The 15000-nt window shown below is 34.3% G+C and overlaps 1 long non-coding RNA gene across 1 annotated transcript in view; it reads right to left on the bottom strand.

Annotated features, from left to right (window-relative positions):
- The window catches only part of LOC118761568, a 24861-nt gene extending 10779 nt beyond the window's left edge, over positions 1 to 14082 (bottom strand). Inside the window, exons 1-2 of the long non-coding RNA XR_004997478.1 lie at positions 14045 to 14082; positions 10101 to 10102 (exon numbers count right to left, since the gene is read on the bottom strand). This is a non-coding gene — a long non-coding RNA (uncharacterized LOC118761568). The remainder of the gene's footprint in view (positions 1 to 10100; positions 10103 to 14044) is intronic.
- Positions 14083 to 15000: the final 918 nt, after the last annotated feature.

The following is a 15000-nucleotide window of genomic DNA, read 5'->3' as shown; positions in this document are numbered from 1 at the left end:
GACTTCGCTAATTTCTTAAATATATATCGTTCTGATAAGTACCCACTACGTTTAATGGGGGGGAGGCGCATGGCTTAGTGGTTAGAGCAGCTGACTTGTGGTCGAGAGATCGCGGGTTCGAATCTCAGACCGGACGATGTGTGTGTTTATAAGCGAAACACCTACGCTCCACGCGACTCCGGCAGAAGGTAATGGCGAAATTTCTGCTGACTCTTTCGCCACAACTTTCTCTCACTCTTTCTTCCTGCATCTTGCAGCTCACCTGCGACGGACCGGCGTCCCGTCCAAGTGGGGAACCTATATGCCAAGGAAACCGGGAAGCCGGCCTTTATGAGCCAAGCAGGGCTTGAGAAGGAACAAACAACCTTTAACGGAGTTTGCCTACCTTGGCAATTTTTCTTTATTGATTCTATTCACAGCAAGTCCATTCCACGTATCTAACATTCTTATTCTAAATCAGCAATCATCTGTCTTTTTCTAGTTACCATAACGCTCTTAAAATCCCTATTATAGGCATGTAGCCTGAACAAAGAGTGGACATATCAAGGACAGACACAACACCACAGTGGGAACAATAAACATAAAACGAATGAGGATGAATATTACATAAAAATGGAAAGTGAAATGGCTGCATGGGCCCCACTCCTCATGCAGTACAATTCGAACGTCTGTACACACTATATTACAATCGTGCTATTATTGTCTGTTGTTTTTTTCTTTTCTTAATTATCATTTTTTTTACCTCTTTTTCCTTCGAAGCACTTTTCCTTTCTTTTTAGTTTTTCTTTTATCAAATTAATTTTACTTACTCGTCTTTTTATTTTTTTTTCCCTTTTTAAATGCCTCATATAAGGCTCCAGGTCTTTGAGTTCAACTACTGGTGGCAGTTCATCAAACTCCACCAATACTCTAGGGGGGGGGTCAATTTTATTTCCGCACATGTCTACTAGTCTCTTATATGTTTCTTTATCGACCACAACGCTCTTTATCGACCATAACGCTCTTGTTAAGTTCTATCCTCCATGTTGTATTCAACTAAACACGGAGTCTTATTCGAGTGTATTAACAGGATGACGAATAGCAGGGATCTGCAACAGTTTCATCTTTCTACTGCCCCTAACAGCTTCAGCTCTGCAAACTTCTGAGGAATATCCTTCAGTCTTTGTCTCCCCCTCTTCATTTTGGAATATTTACTATAACATCGGGCACAGCCCCTCATAGGTTGGGTGTTATTGAACCCAATGATCCGATGACAATAGGGAGAACCCTTATGTTAGACTGTCGTTGCTGCCTCATTTTGGCGATCTCAATTATCATACTTATCAATTTATTATTATTATTGTTGTTGTTGTTATTATTATTATTATTATCATTATCATTATATTATTATTATTATTATTATTATTATTATTATTATTATTATTATCATTGTTGTTGTTGTTGTTATTATAATTTTATTATTATTATTATTATTATTATTATTATTATTATCATTATTATTATTAATTTTATTATTATTATTATTATTATTATTATTATTATTATTATTATTAGTATTAGTACTATTATTATTTATTGTCTTTGCACACCTTCTATCGCTGGAGATGTACTACGGTGCCAGTTGTTCACTACTAGTGAACTAAGATAACACTCCTTATTTTTCGAGCACCATGCGGAGTATTCAAGTGGTTCCAAGCAGTGCTGTTTTCTGCAAGTGCCCTACCCTTATTGCAGCCCCTATTTATTCCATCTACTTCTCACTATTTTTATTCACTGTTCCTAGGGCCTCGACAATTATGAGTACCATTACCACCTTTTTCATCGACCACAACTGCTTAACTTACTAAGCTAACCTGTCATATCTATCGACTTTTCTTTCTTTCTTATCGCATACCTTGTTGTCAGCTGAGCATGCTATATTTATGATCCAGCATAGTTTTGCTTCTTTCTCAGATAACACTATGCCTGGCTTCCTATTTTCTATCTCAGGGTCGAATTGAAACATAAAATCCCATAGGGTCTTTGCATTATCATTTTCGATGTTGCTTTCGTGCCCATGTTCGTACCACTTTTTCGGCTCTGTCAACTCCATAATTATTGCAAAGTATCCAATGGACAATACTTGCTATATTGTAACTATTATTATTATTATTATTATTATTATTATTATTATTATTATTATTATTATTATTATTATTATCATCATCATCATTATCATTATTTATTTCCTTTGACCAGCTTCTAACGCTGGAGATGTACTACAGTGTCAGCTTTTCACTACCAGTGAACTAAAGTAACACCCCTTAGTTTTTGAGCACCATCCAGAGTATTCGAGCTGTTCCAAGCAGTGCTGTTTCCTGCAAGTGCTCCACACTTATTACAGCCCATATTTTTTCCATCTACTTCTCATTACTTTTACTCACTGTTCCCAGGGCCCCGATCATTATTAATACTATTACCACATTTTTCATCGACCACAACTGCTTAATCTCGCAAGCCAAACTGTCATATTATTATTATTATTATTATTATTATTATTATTATTATTATTATTAATTATTACTTTTATTGTTCTAATATACCTTAATTAGACTATGTTTTAAAGCAAACGAACGCTTACAAATAAGAGTTGGCGCAGAGAAAATTTCAGTATTATTCTGCATGATAAACAAAAAACAATTCGTTGGAAAATAAATGAAAAAAAACTAAGAAAAAACAAAAAACAGAATGTACCTAAATTAAAAAAAGAACAGAGAAACATTAATACACATGCGTGCACACATACACAACACACCCTTAAATATATAACAAACTTTGTGCGTATATATGTATAATATACATAAAAAATATAAAAATATACATGTACATGTACAACTACAAATATATATTGATACAAATAAATATATATACATATAGATAGATATATATGCATATAAATAGAAATACATGTAAACAAAGAAAAGTACAATAATAATAATAATAATAATATAATAATAATAATGGTGAGAATGATGATGATGCGGAGGAGGAGGAGGAACAGAAAAAATAACTAGTTATTGGCTTAGCTATTGTTAGGTCGTTAGAATATATATTATATTTTCCTCTAGTATTATTTGATGTTTACACTGATTCACACACCCACACCTACAAAAATATACTACGCTCCCACATACATGTGCATGTATATACGTATGCAACTATATATATATATATATATATATATATATATATATATATGTTTGTATGTATGTATGTATAGGGGTTTTTATACATTTATATATACATTTATATAATATACATTTATATTATATATATATTATAATCTATATATATATCTATATATATATATATTATATATATATACATATTATAGGTTTTTGTGCGTAAAGGTACGGACGGGAGGCGCGTCAGTTAGTGTTTTTATATGCGTTTTGATGTTATTTTTTTTCTTTCCCATTTTTCTTTTTTTTTTTTTGCTTTTCCTTACTTTCCTACATTTTGACATCATTCGACTTCTACAAATCTAATAAGAGTTATTGCACCATCTGTGTGCATGAATGTATGTATGGGGACGTGCGTGTGTGAAATATATATATATATTATATATATGGATGGATGCTATAATATATATTCATATATATATACAAGTATATGTATATATATGTTATATATACATATATATATATTTATATATGTATATATATATACATATATATATATGCGTATGTATGTATACATATATACACACACATCTATATATACTTACATACCTATATATATACCTATATATATAGATATGTAGATATATATATATAATAGATATATATACTTATATACATGCGTGTGTTTATATATATATACATATATATATATCTCAACACTATAGTCATCATCATTGTGAAAGTCGTTATTATTATTTCTATTGTTATTATTATTATTATTATTATTATTGTTATTGCCGTTGTTGTCGTTATTGTTGTTTTTCTTAACATCATCATTATTATTGATTTCTCTTTTTAATACTTCCCTATGTCCGTATGTATATGTATATTTGATGGATGATGCTTCGCGCACTTTATTTTTGATATGATTTTTTTCTGCTTTTGTGTGTTACAATTTTTCTTTTTGTTGCCGCACGTATTTGTTCTGATTACTTAACGCATTCATACCAGGACTCTCTTTTCAGTATGACGAAACAAAGATCAGGTGAATGTTATTGCAATATAGAAATAATTAATTGAGAAAACAAAGTTCACACATTGATCTAATAGAAAAAAATTCATTTTAAATATAAGAAAACATATAAAAAATTATAAAGGTACGTTAAACTATTTGTTTTTTTACTCCAGAGCTTATGAATGTTTTTTTCTAAGATCTCATAATCTATTTCATGATATTATTTGTTATTTGGTAAAAATAATATCAAATCATGAAAAAAAGGATATGAAGTAAATAAAGATATAAATGATATTATTAAGGGTAAAAAGAAAATTCAATCAAACAGTATTTATATAAATAGACCAATTAATTTTTTTTTTCACGGTGTTACTGATATGAAAAAAACGCAAAACAAAATTTTGGAATGTGAAATAATAAAAAATAAATCTGATTCTAATGATCCCATGTGAACATTCCAGCTAACTCACACCATGTTTCTATCCCGAAAATCCAATTTTAACACATTACTGTTGTTATTATTAGGAACGAAACAGTGGTAGACGGCAGGATTGGTAAGTCGACGTATAAAATATTATTTGATACATTTTCAGTTCAAATCACAGCAGCCTCAACTTTATTGTATATATCATTCTAGAATTGATAAAAAATTTTTGTTTAAAAACACACATATACACACTTAGTTAGATGCCTCTATGTGTGTATATATGAGTATATCTCTCTTTTACTTGTTTCAGTCATTTGACTGCCGCCACGCTGGAGCACCGCCTTTAGTCGAGCAAAACGACCCCAGGACTTATTCTTTGTATGCCTAGTACTTATTCTATTCGTCCCTTTTGCCGGAGCGCTAAGTTATGGGGACGAAAATTTCGAGCCTTGTGCCTAGAGTAGAAAAGAATATATCCACATGTGGTTTACGTTCTGAGTTCAAGCTCCGCCGAAGTCGATTTTACCTTTCATCCTTTCGGGGTCGATATATTAAGTACCAGTTGCGTACTGGGGTCGATCTAATCGACTGGCACTCCCCTCCAAAAAAAAAAAAATTTCGGGCCTTGTGCCTAGAGTAGAAAATAATATATCCACATATAGTTTACGTTCTGAGTTCAAATTCTACTGAGGTCGACTTTTCCTTTCGTCCTTTCGGGGTCGATAAATTAAGTACCAGTTGCGTACCGGGATCAATATAATCGACTGGCCCCCTCCCTCAAAATTTGGAGCCTTGTGCCTAGAGTAGAAAAGAATGTTTAATACTTTACATGCTTGTCATTGGACCTGGATATAAAGCTCTTTCGTTCTTTTATGCGGTTTTATCATTTTTTAAAAATCCTATTCATACATCGTAATTCGTTTTTAAATAGTAGGGAGTTACTCATCTTCTTTTTGATTTACAAGGGGCTTTAAACGCTAACAAAGTATTGTATTTGTTTAGTCCCTTAATCGTTTCAGTCATTTCACTGCAGCCATGCTAGGGCAATCGCCTTTAGTCAAACAAATCGACCCCACGACTTATTTTTGTAAGCCTAGTGCTTATTGTGTCGGTTTCTTTTACTGAGCCACTAAGTTACGGGGACGTAAACACACCAACATCGGTTCTCAGCGCTGGGAGTGGGGACAAACACAGACACACACACACTCACACACACACACACACACACACACACACACACATACATACATATATATATGTATATAAATATAATCAAAATAAGCAACAAGAATATCTTCGGTAATTTGGTACCGAAGATATTCTTGTTGATATTCTTGTGAGATATTCTTACCGAAGATATTCTTGTTGCTTATTTTGATTATAATCACCCCATGGATTTATATAGATAACACCATACAAAATTCTGGCGCATCTAATCTAAGTACCATATTCATTTGAATCTAAATTTTGATGAACTTATATATTTAAATATATATATATTAAATGTGACCGCGTGTGTACCGTTGGCGATTTTTTTCCTCTGTCTCCCCTTCTCTGGATCTTTCCTTCTCCTATGTTTCCGACGAAGAGCTCCGCTCGAAACGTTAAACCCTCCTTCTTTCCTTCCTTCCTGAGCGTCCAATAATACTATATTTGTTCCACGTCCTCGCGTTGTTGTGTTTTCTCTTTGTGTTTTCATGTTTGGATTAACTTTATATATATATATACATACACACACACACGCGCGCGCGCATACGACGAGCTTCTTTCCTTTTCCGTCTACCAATCAACTGACAAGGCTTTGGTCGGCTTGAAGCTATAGTAGAAGACACTTGCCCAAAGCTTCTTACCACATAGCCACTCCTGGCTTTGTATAAACATTTTATTATTGTTTTAACCATTTTGTTCATTTAAGAGAATTTTTGTTTGTTTCAGTAATTGAACCCTGGTCATGCTGTAGGCTCAACTCTGAAATGTTTGCTCGATCAAATCGGTCGTTTTACTTCTCTGTTAAAGCATGGTATGTAGTCGCTCAGTCTTTTTATTTATTTATTTATTTATTTTTGAACCGCTAAGATACAGGGACATAAAGAAAATAAGACCGGTTGTCAAGCGGTGGACAAATAAAAAGGCGTGCGCACACATGCGCACACACACACACGCAAACAAACACACATGTACTCACTGCTTGGCACCTTGGGCAACTGTCTTCTACTATAGCCTCGGGTCAACCAAAGCCTTCTGAGTGGACTCGGTAGACGGAAACTGAAAGAAGCCCGTCGTATATATGTATATATTTATGTATGTGTGTGTATGTGTTTGTGTGTCTGTGTTTGTTCCCCCAACATCGCTTGACAACCGATGCTGGTGTGTTTATGTGCCCGTAACTTAGCGGTTCGGCAAAAGAGAACGATAGAATAAGTACTAGGCTTCCAAAGAATAAGTCCTGGGGACGATTTTCTCTACTAAAGGCGGTGCTCCAGCATGGCCAGAGTCAAATGGCTGAAACCAGTAATAGTGTAAAAGAACAAAAGAGATACTCATATAGACACACGCGCGCGCGTGACCGGACGATGGGCTTTCAGACCGGTCACATCTACCAATTTCACTCACAAAACTTTGATTGTTCTAGGTCTATAATAGAAGACACTTGCCCAAGGTGCCCCCTGTTGGGAATGTATTTCAAGTAGCTAAACACAGAGGGGATAAACAAGGACAGACAAACGGATTAAGTCGATTACATCGACGCCAGTGCGTAACTGGTACTTTATCGACCCCGAAAAGATGAAAGGCAATGTCCACCTCGGCGGAATTTGAACTCAGAACGTAGTGGCAACGAAATACCTATTTCTATTTCTTTACTACCCACAAGGGGCTAAATACAGACTTATATCGACCCCAGTGCGTAACTGGTTCTTAATTTATCGACCACGAAAGGACGAAAGGCAAAGTCGACCTCGGCGGAATTTGAACTTAGAACGTTGCGGCTGACGAAATACGGCTACGCATTTCGCCCGGCGTGCTAACGTTTCTGCCAGTTCGCCGTCTTACCTGTTGGGAATAAACCCCCAAACCACATACCTTTAAAGCGCACTTCTTAAGCAGAGCCATGCCTTCGCCTACATTTATGCAAATATCGTTAGTTCTTGATTTTTATCTTTCCTTGACGTTATCCTTTTTAGTCACACAGTATCTTATGTTCTGTAATATATTCTATTGTTAATGATTATAAGTCTGAGATATATTGTGGTTAGAAATGATATGCACTATTAAATTGTTTACAAATATAAAAGAATTTAAATTGTATTTTCCATTTTCGTAATCATTCCAATTTACTGTTTAAAAATATACGTATTTGTTTTGGAATTATACACAGAGTGACGGTCGGTGTTTGAACCGATCTGATCCTAAAATGCATATAAATATTGAAATGCAGTGTCTAACGATAAAATAAACAGTGCGGAAAGTCGTAATCTTATTATGATGTAGTCTTTCATAACTTTGGAAATTTATGAAATTCGTAAATTTCATATTTTCTTTTATGATAAGAGACAAGTGAATGATTTTAAAGCAGTGTAATTTATTTCTTCGTTTTTCCTCTCCGTGATTCCTTCCGAGTGATTTAGGTTTTGAAATCTTATCTGTCAACAATATTTTTAGATATAATTTGATTAAAATTTCCTTCTGTGTTTAAGTTTTTATATAGTTATATTTCAATATTGCTACACGATGGCTGACAAATATTTATATTTTTTTCCTACATTGGTGAAAAAAAAAATATAATGTTTTAGCACACAGACATCTTCATCGATTACTCTACACAATTTGTACACCCTACAGAAATAGGAATAGTACGGCTGACCCCAACTAAATGTAATCTCAAAACTTACAAGAATGTAGGTAATTGCTGTGATAATTATCATCTGGTCTTCTCCCGAATCTGCAATTTACAGTTTGTCGATGCTGTACCGAAAATATGAATTCGAACTGTCTTCGAATTATCAAGTTATTATAGTCTATTTTTGATGCTAATCTGTTTTGTTTCCTTATTTCTTCATCTGTCTAATGGCAATTCGTACATTTTCAGTTCAAAAAAAAAAAAAAACCTCTGAATTAGATTAAAACATTAAAACAGAAATAAAAAGAAACAGAAAGAGAAAAAAAATATTCTAAAGATAACAAACAGTGGTATTGGAAAAGTAGTATCTGAAGTCTGGCATTGATCCAAAATATGTTCGCAGGCAAAGAAACTGTGTTACACATACACAGACACAAACACGCACACACGCACGCACGCACGCACGCACTCACACACAAACGCACTCGAACGCACAAAGTGTATGTGTGATACACATACTGCTATTTACATATACCGTCACAAAGACATGTAAATATATACATTTATATATATATATATATTACATATATATTTTTTTTTATATGTGTGTATATTTGTATATATATATATATATTTGTATACAATATATATATACATATATACATGCGTATGTATACATAATATATATATATATATATCTACATATACATATATACATATAAATATATATATATGTGTGTGTGTGTGTGCTTATGTATATGTATGTATACGTATATACATATATATAAGCATATATAAACATATATTTATACATAGTCACACACATACGTGTGTGTACTTCAGTGAAACGTGCATAGGTGTTTAGGTTAGTATGTATGTAAGGTGCGTATCTTTGTATATATATTTAGTCACTGTAAAATCGATTTGTTTTTTGCTTCTCCTTTTCAAAGTCTAATTCATTTGTCGCCATATTGATTCACTGAATTGAGTGAAATATTTCCCTGTAAGTAATACGTCCTCAATCGACACTAAAACCTCGCCATGCTAACCAATAAATCTATTCTTTCTATATTACTGTCATAGTGTTGGTATTAGTGAATGGAATGTTTTGATTAGCTTTGACTCTAAGTTAAGTATTCGTTCAATAGTCTCTAAGTTTTAGAGTAGAACACTTTCAGATTGACTCTTTCACTCAGGAAGTTATTAACAGCCAAGCAAAATATTTTAACCGTGTTAAATAGACTGTTGTTTTTTTTATCCTTTTTTATTTACTACAAATGTTTTACACCAATTTATTCGTTGCAATATTCTACACTCTGTTGAATAGTGTCGGCTGTTTATGTAATCTGAAACGTGTTATATTTTTACATCAATTCATTATATCTCCTTTCATGTAAATGCTATTTTACATAAGCAAAAGGACTGAGATTTATACGAGAGAGAATATATTGAACGTGTGATGTTCAAGCTTTTTCTCAAGAGGTATAAAATAAAGGGAAATATTTCAAACGCAGCACAAAATTTAGCTTTCCTCTACTTTCACGGCACTTGGCGCTTTTACTATTAAACGCTGATATTTGGTTTCTAAAGAAAATTATATTTTATGGTTTGATTTAATTAATTTTTTCCGTCATATATTTTTTCTCATTTTTTCGTAACGACTAATCACAATCGTCTTTTGATGATCTGTAGCTTATATTCATTCTTTCAATAACTAAATTACTAATCAATATTATAAACCAGGGTATATCTATCCTTCTAGTGAATTTGTAAAACTTATCTTTATATACCACGCCCCAAGATATTTTCTAGATTCTCTAGATAAACAAAAATCGCTAAATTCCACTTTGTCATAAAATGGAATTATATTGAGGTACCTTTCATGTACAGGTTTTACGGATTTATTTACAACTTCTTGTATTTTAACCATACAGCCTCAATAACAAAAACATCGTATAGCTTTAGCTGACATCAATTTTTAGTCGTTTTATATCAAAGCATCTTAAGCAGATAAATACCAACGGTGTCTCATCATAAAATATTAGGCAAAAGTTTTGCTTTGCGCTTACCGTAAATCCTCGAATATAATCCGTATTTTTTCCCCAAAATTTAAAGATCAAAATCCCTAGTGCGTACTATATACGAGGTTAAAAATGAAAAATATTTTCTAAGCAATGTCCGAGTCTCTATTTTGCTGTCCGGCAAAGTTTATTCAGACGCATTTTGTGATGTCGGGCGCGGAAATACCTTACGCTAAACCTGAAAGCAATGAAGTCATAAAAGAATCATCCATAACTTGCAATAAGCAACATTTACTAAACGTTATTACTGTTATTACTATTATTTCTTTATTTTCTGCAAACAAAATGCACAAAATAGCTACACGTTTGCATTATATTATATATGCAATAATAATAATGGACGTTGCCATATACATTTTTACAAATCAAGGACGTTATATAGACTTTCTTGACTCAAGTTAGAGAAGAGGTGTGTATTATACACAAGGTTTAGCTTTTTTCAGAGGTACAACCCCCTGAAAATCCCCTGCATATTATACAGAAGGGCTGTCTATACTCGAGGATTTACGGTACTCTTTATTAATAAGAAAAGAAACGAAATTCACTTCCGTATAATCATTCTTGTTGTGCCATGGTGTCGGGCAAATTTTGAACATTAAAAGCAACTTCATTTTGTGAAACACAATTACTGGTGCACTCATTTTCGAAACTCAAACCACTCACAACTGATCAAGGCCCAATGCCTCGCCTACACATCTTACGCCGAATTAATTAAACACCTACGAGTCTGAAAGCAACGGAACCAGATCGTTTTATGAATCTTTATTTGTGAAGCCAAGCCGCCAATTTCCATCAACTTCGCTCTCATTTCTCATACTTAAGAGGAATCAGTTGAATTAGTCTTATTTTGCAAAACTCTTACATATAGCATAACCTTTGCATACGTAGACAAAATATATTTTTACAGGGGTGCGGTGTAATGATATTTACCCCTTCAGGTATGTTCTTCATTGCAGGCAAAAATGGATTCCAAGTAAAAGTAGAAGCAACTGGCATTGGTTGAGCTCTTGACCAAGGTGACTCGCAGGCTGCCCTGCGTCAACAGAAGTTTTTTTTTTCTCTCTAGTTTCAGCTCAGAGCTGCGACCATGCTGGTGCACCGCCGTTTTGCCACACTCGCAGCTTGTACGCCATATGCCAGTTAATATACGAAAAATTACACCCACATTTGTAATACTTTCAGGATCTTTACCCTTTGAACGGCAGATCGAGGAATTAATTTTTTGTAACTAAACACTTTCAAACTTCGGACACTGGCAGAATGTGTCATATGAAACATCGTTTACTCTTAGTGTAACCCTAAAACCACAACCTTAACCCTAACCCTAACTCTAAAACCCTAACCCTAAAACCCTAAAGCTAAAACCATCACAAATGAACGAACGAACGAGGTCATATATAACAGTGAGAAACGAAATATACACCGCCGGAAGTTGTTGTTGACAAACAACAGCAGTAATTTTGTTCAGCTGAACACACGTCATTGAACTTTAACACGAAATAATTTTGAAAATACAAACTTTTCTCAACAACACTAGGAGTAAAAGATGTTTTATATGACACATTCTACCAGAGCCAGAAGTTTGAACGTGTTTAGTTACAAAAAAATTAATCTATCGATCTGCTGTTCAAAGGGTAAAGATCCTACTCTCAGGAATGTACATTATCTCTGAACTGTCAAACTACCAACTACCATGCAAGACTAGAAATATAATCATCCAAATAATCAAACGGTTGCGAAATACCAGTAAAATTACTTTAAAAAAATTATGTAGTGTATTAATATATTAATATATATTAATATATTAATATATCAATATATATTAATATATTAATATATTATATTAATGTATTAATATAATGTAGTGTATTAATATAAACTGTCACTCCTGACGACCGTAGTTCATAGGTGGTGAACCGTCGTAGTCGGAACTTGGGTTAGAATACTCCAAACTAGAAGTTCTTCTCTCTGAGTTCAAATCCTATCGATGCCAACATCACATTTCATTTTATTTTCGGCTTCAATAAAACATAATAGCAATCCAGTGTAAGTGAGTGGCGGATGTGTAAGATCATGGATGGCATTCGTTCAGATTCTTTGTGTTCAGATTTCAAGTCCTGCCATAATTTAACTGTGAGGTAGACTTAATCCGTGGCCCATACTAAAACCAGAGCCTGGCGTCTCAAGTAATTTTAACGAGGCCTTCTTATTCTCATGAATTTGAATCCCAAAAGAGCAAGTAATAACCAAATCACAACCACCATCGACATTATCGTTCTCATCATCATCATCATAAACACTAGTGCCAAAATTGTGGCACCGGTGCCAAAATTATGGAACCAGTGCCACAATCATCCTTATAGTTACCAGTAACATTAACAACACAACAAACACGAACTGAAGCATCCTCTTCCTCCTCCTCCTTCCTCTTTATTCTGCTCCTCCTCACACTGTCCCTATTTTCTATAACAGCAGCAGTTACGAACATATTGACATGAATATTAGTTTCAAATTTTTGGCACAAGGCCAGCATTTTCGGGGAAGCTGTTAGGTCGATTGCATCGATTCCAGTGTCCAGCAGCTACTCAATTTAACGAACCACCGCAGGGTTGAAATGCGAGATCGACCGCGGCGGATTTTGAGCTCAGAACATAAAGACGGACGAAATGCTCATTAAGCATTTTGTCCGGCTTACTCATTTATTCTTTTCGTTGTTTCAGTCATTTGACAACGGTCATGCTGGAACACCGCCTTTAGTCGAACAAGTCGACCCCAGAACTTATTATTTGTAAGCCTAGTATTTCTAACTCTCTTTTTGCTGAACCGGTAAGTTACGGGGATTAAAGACACCAGCATCGGCTGTCAAGTGACACACAGACACATGCATATATATATATAATATATATATATATATATTTCACTTTTTACTATTTTCTATATATTCAGCCACGTGCTTTCACAAACCAACTTTCTTATCTATCTATCTATCTATCTCTCTCTCTCTCTATATATATATCTATATATATATATATATATATATATAATATATATATATATATATATGTATGTATGTATGTATGTATGTATGTATATGTATATGTATATTTATGTATGTATGTATATGTATATGTATATTTATGTATGTATATATATATGTATGTTTGTATATATATATAATATATATATATATATATATATATATATTGTTAGAAATGGTAAGACAACAAAAGAATTAAAGAGACCTCGATATTATATAAATAGAGCAATTCATCTATAAATTCATCTGTAATTGTGACAATTATTCGGTAGCCATGATAAAACTCCGAGTTTCGTATGTCGAGGTGGAAACCCATGCCGCCATCTCAACAGTTACCCGGCCACCGAGAAAATGTGTGTGTATATATATATATATATATATATATATATATATATACATATAACGGGCTTCTTTCAGTTTCCGTCTTCCATATCCATTCTTAAGTCTTTGAACAAAGTGCCACGCAGCGGAACTGAACCCGGAACCATGTGGTTGGGAAGCAAGCTTCTCACCACACAGCCACTCCTGCCCCTATAGCCACTGTCACTACGAATTGACCCTGAATATTGTTGTCATAATGAAGGAAGTCATAAAGATATGGCGATAACCATTTGCATAAACAAGATTAATCTTACAATCAAAATCTCGAACATATACTTTTATATTATAGGCAGTAGGAAACTAGGGGGAATGGGATAGTCGATTTCATCGACCCCAGTGCTCAACTGGTACTTGATTTTCGAACCCGAAAGGATGAAAAACAAAGTCGACTTCGGTGGAATTTGAACTCAGAACGTAAAGACTGACGAAATACCTATTTCTTTATTACCCACAAGGGGCTAAACACAGAGGGGACAAACAAGGACAGACATAGGTATTAAGTCGATTACATCGACCCCAGTGAGTAACTGGTACTTAATTTATCGACCCCGAAAGGATGAAATGTAAAGTCGACTTCGGCGGAATTTGAACTCACAACGTAACGCAGACGAAATACCGCTAAGCATTTCGCTGAGCGGGCTAACGTTTGTGCCAGCTCACCGCCTTTCAAAATATTCTTTTCTACTCTAGGCACAAGACCCGATATTAGTGGGGAGGGGGCCCAGTCGATTAAATCTACCCTATACGTAACTGGTACTTAATTTATCGACCCCGAAAGGACGAAAGGCAAAGTCGACCTCGGCGGAGTTTGAACTAAGAACGTAACGCAGACGAAATACCGCTACGCATTTCGCCCAGCTCACCGCCTTTCAAAATATTCTTTTCTACTCTAGGCTCAAGACCCGAAATTTGTGGGGAGGGGGCCCAGTCGATTAAATCTACCCTAATGCGTAACTGGTACTTAATTTATCGACCTTGAAAGATGAAAGGCAAAGTCGACCTCGGCGGGGTTTGAATTAAAAACGTAGTGGCAGACGAAATACCGCTAAGCATTTCGCCC

Source organism: Octopus sinensis, unplaced genomic scaffold, assembly GCF_006345805.1.
Source record: "Octopus sinensis unplaced genomic scaffold, ASM634580v1 Contig15341, whole genome shotgun sequence".
NCBI classification, from domain to species: Eukaryota; Metazoa; Mollusca; class Cephalopoda; order Octopoda; family Octopodidae; genus Octopus; species Octopus sinensis.
The sequence above is the reverse complement of the archived record's forward strand: the minus strand, read 5'-3'. Positions and strand labels throughout refer to the sequence as shown.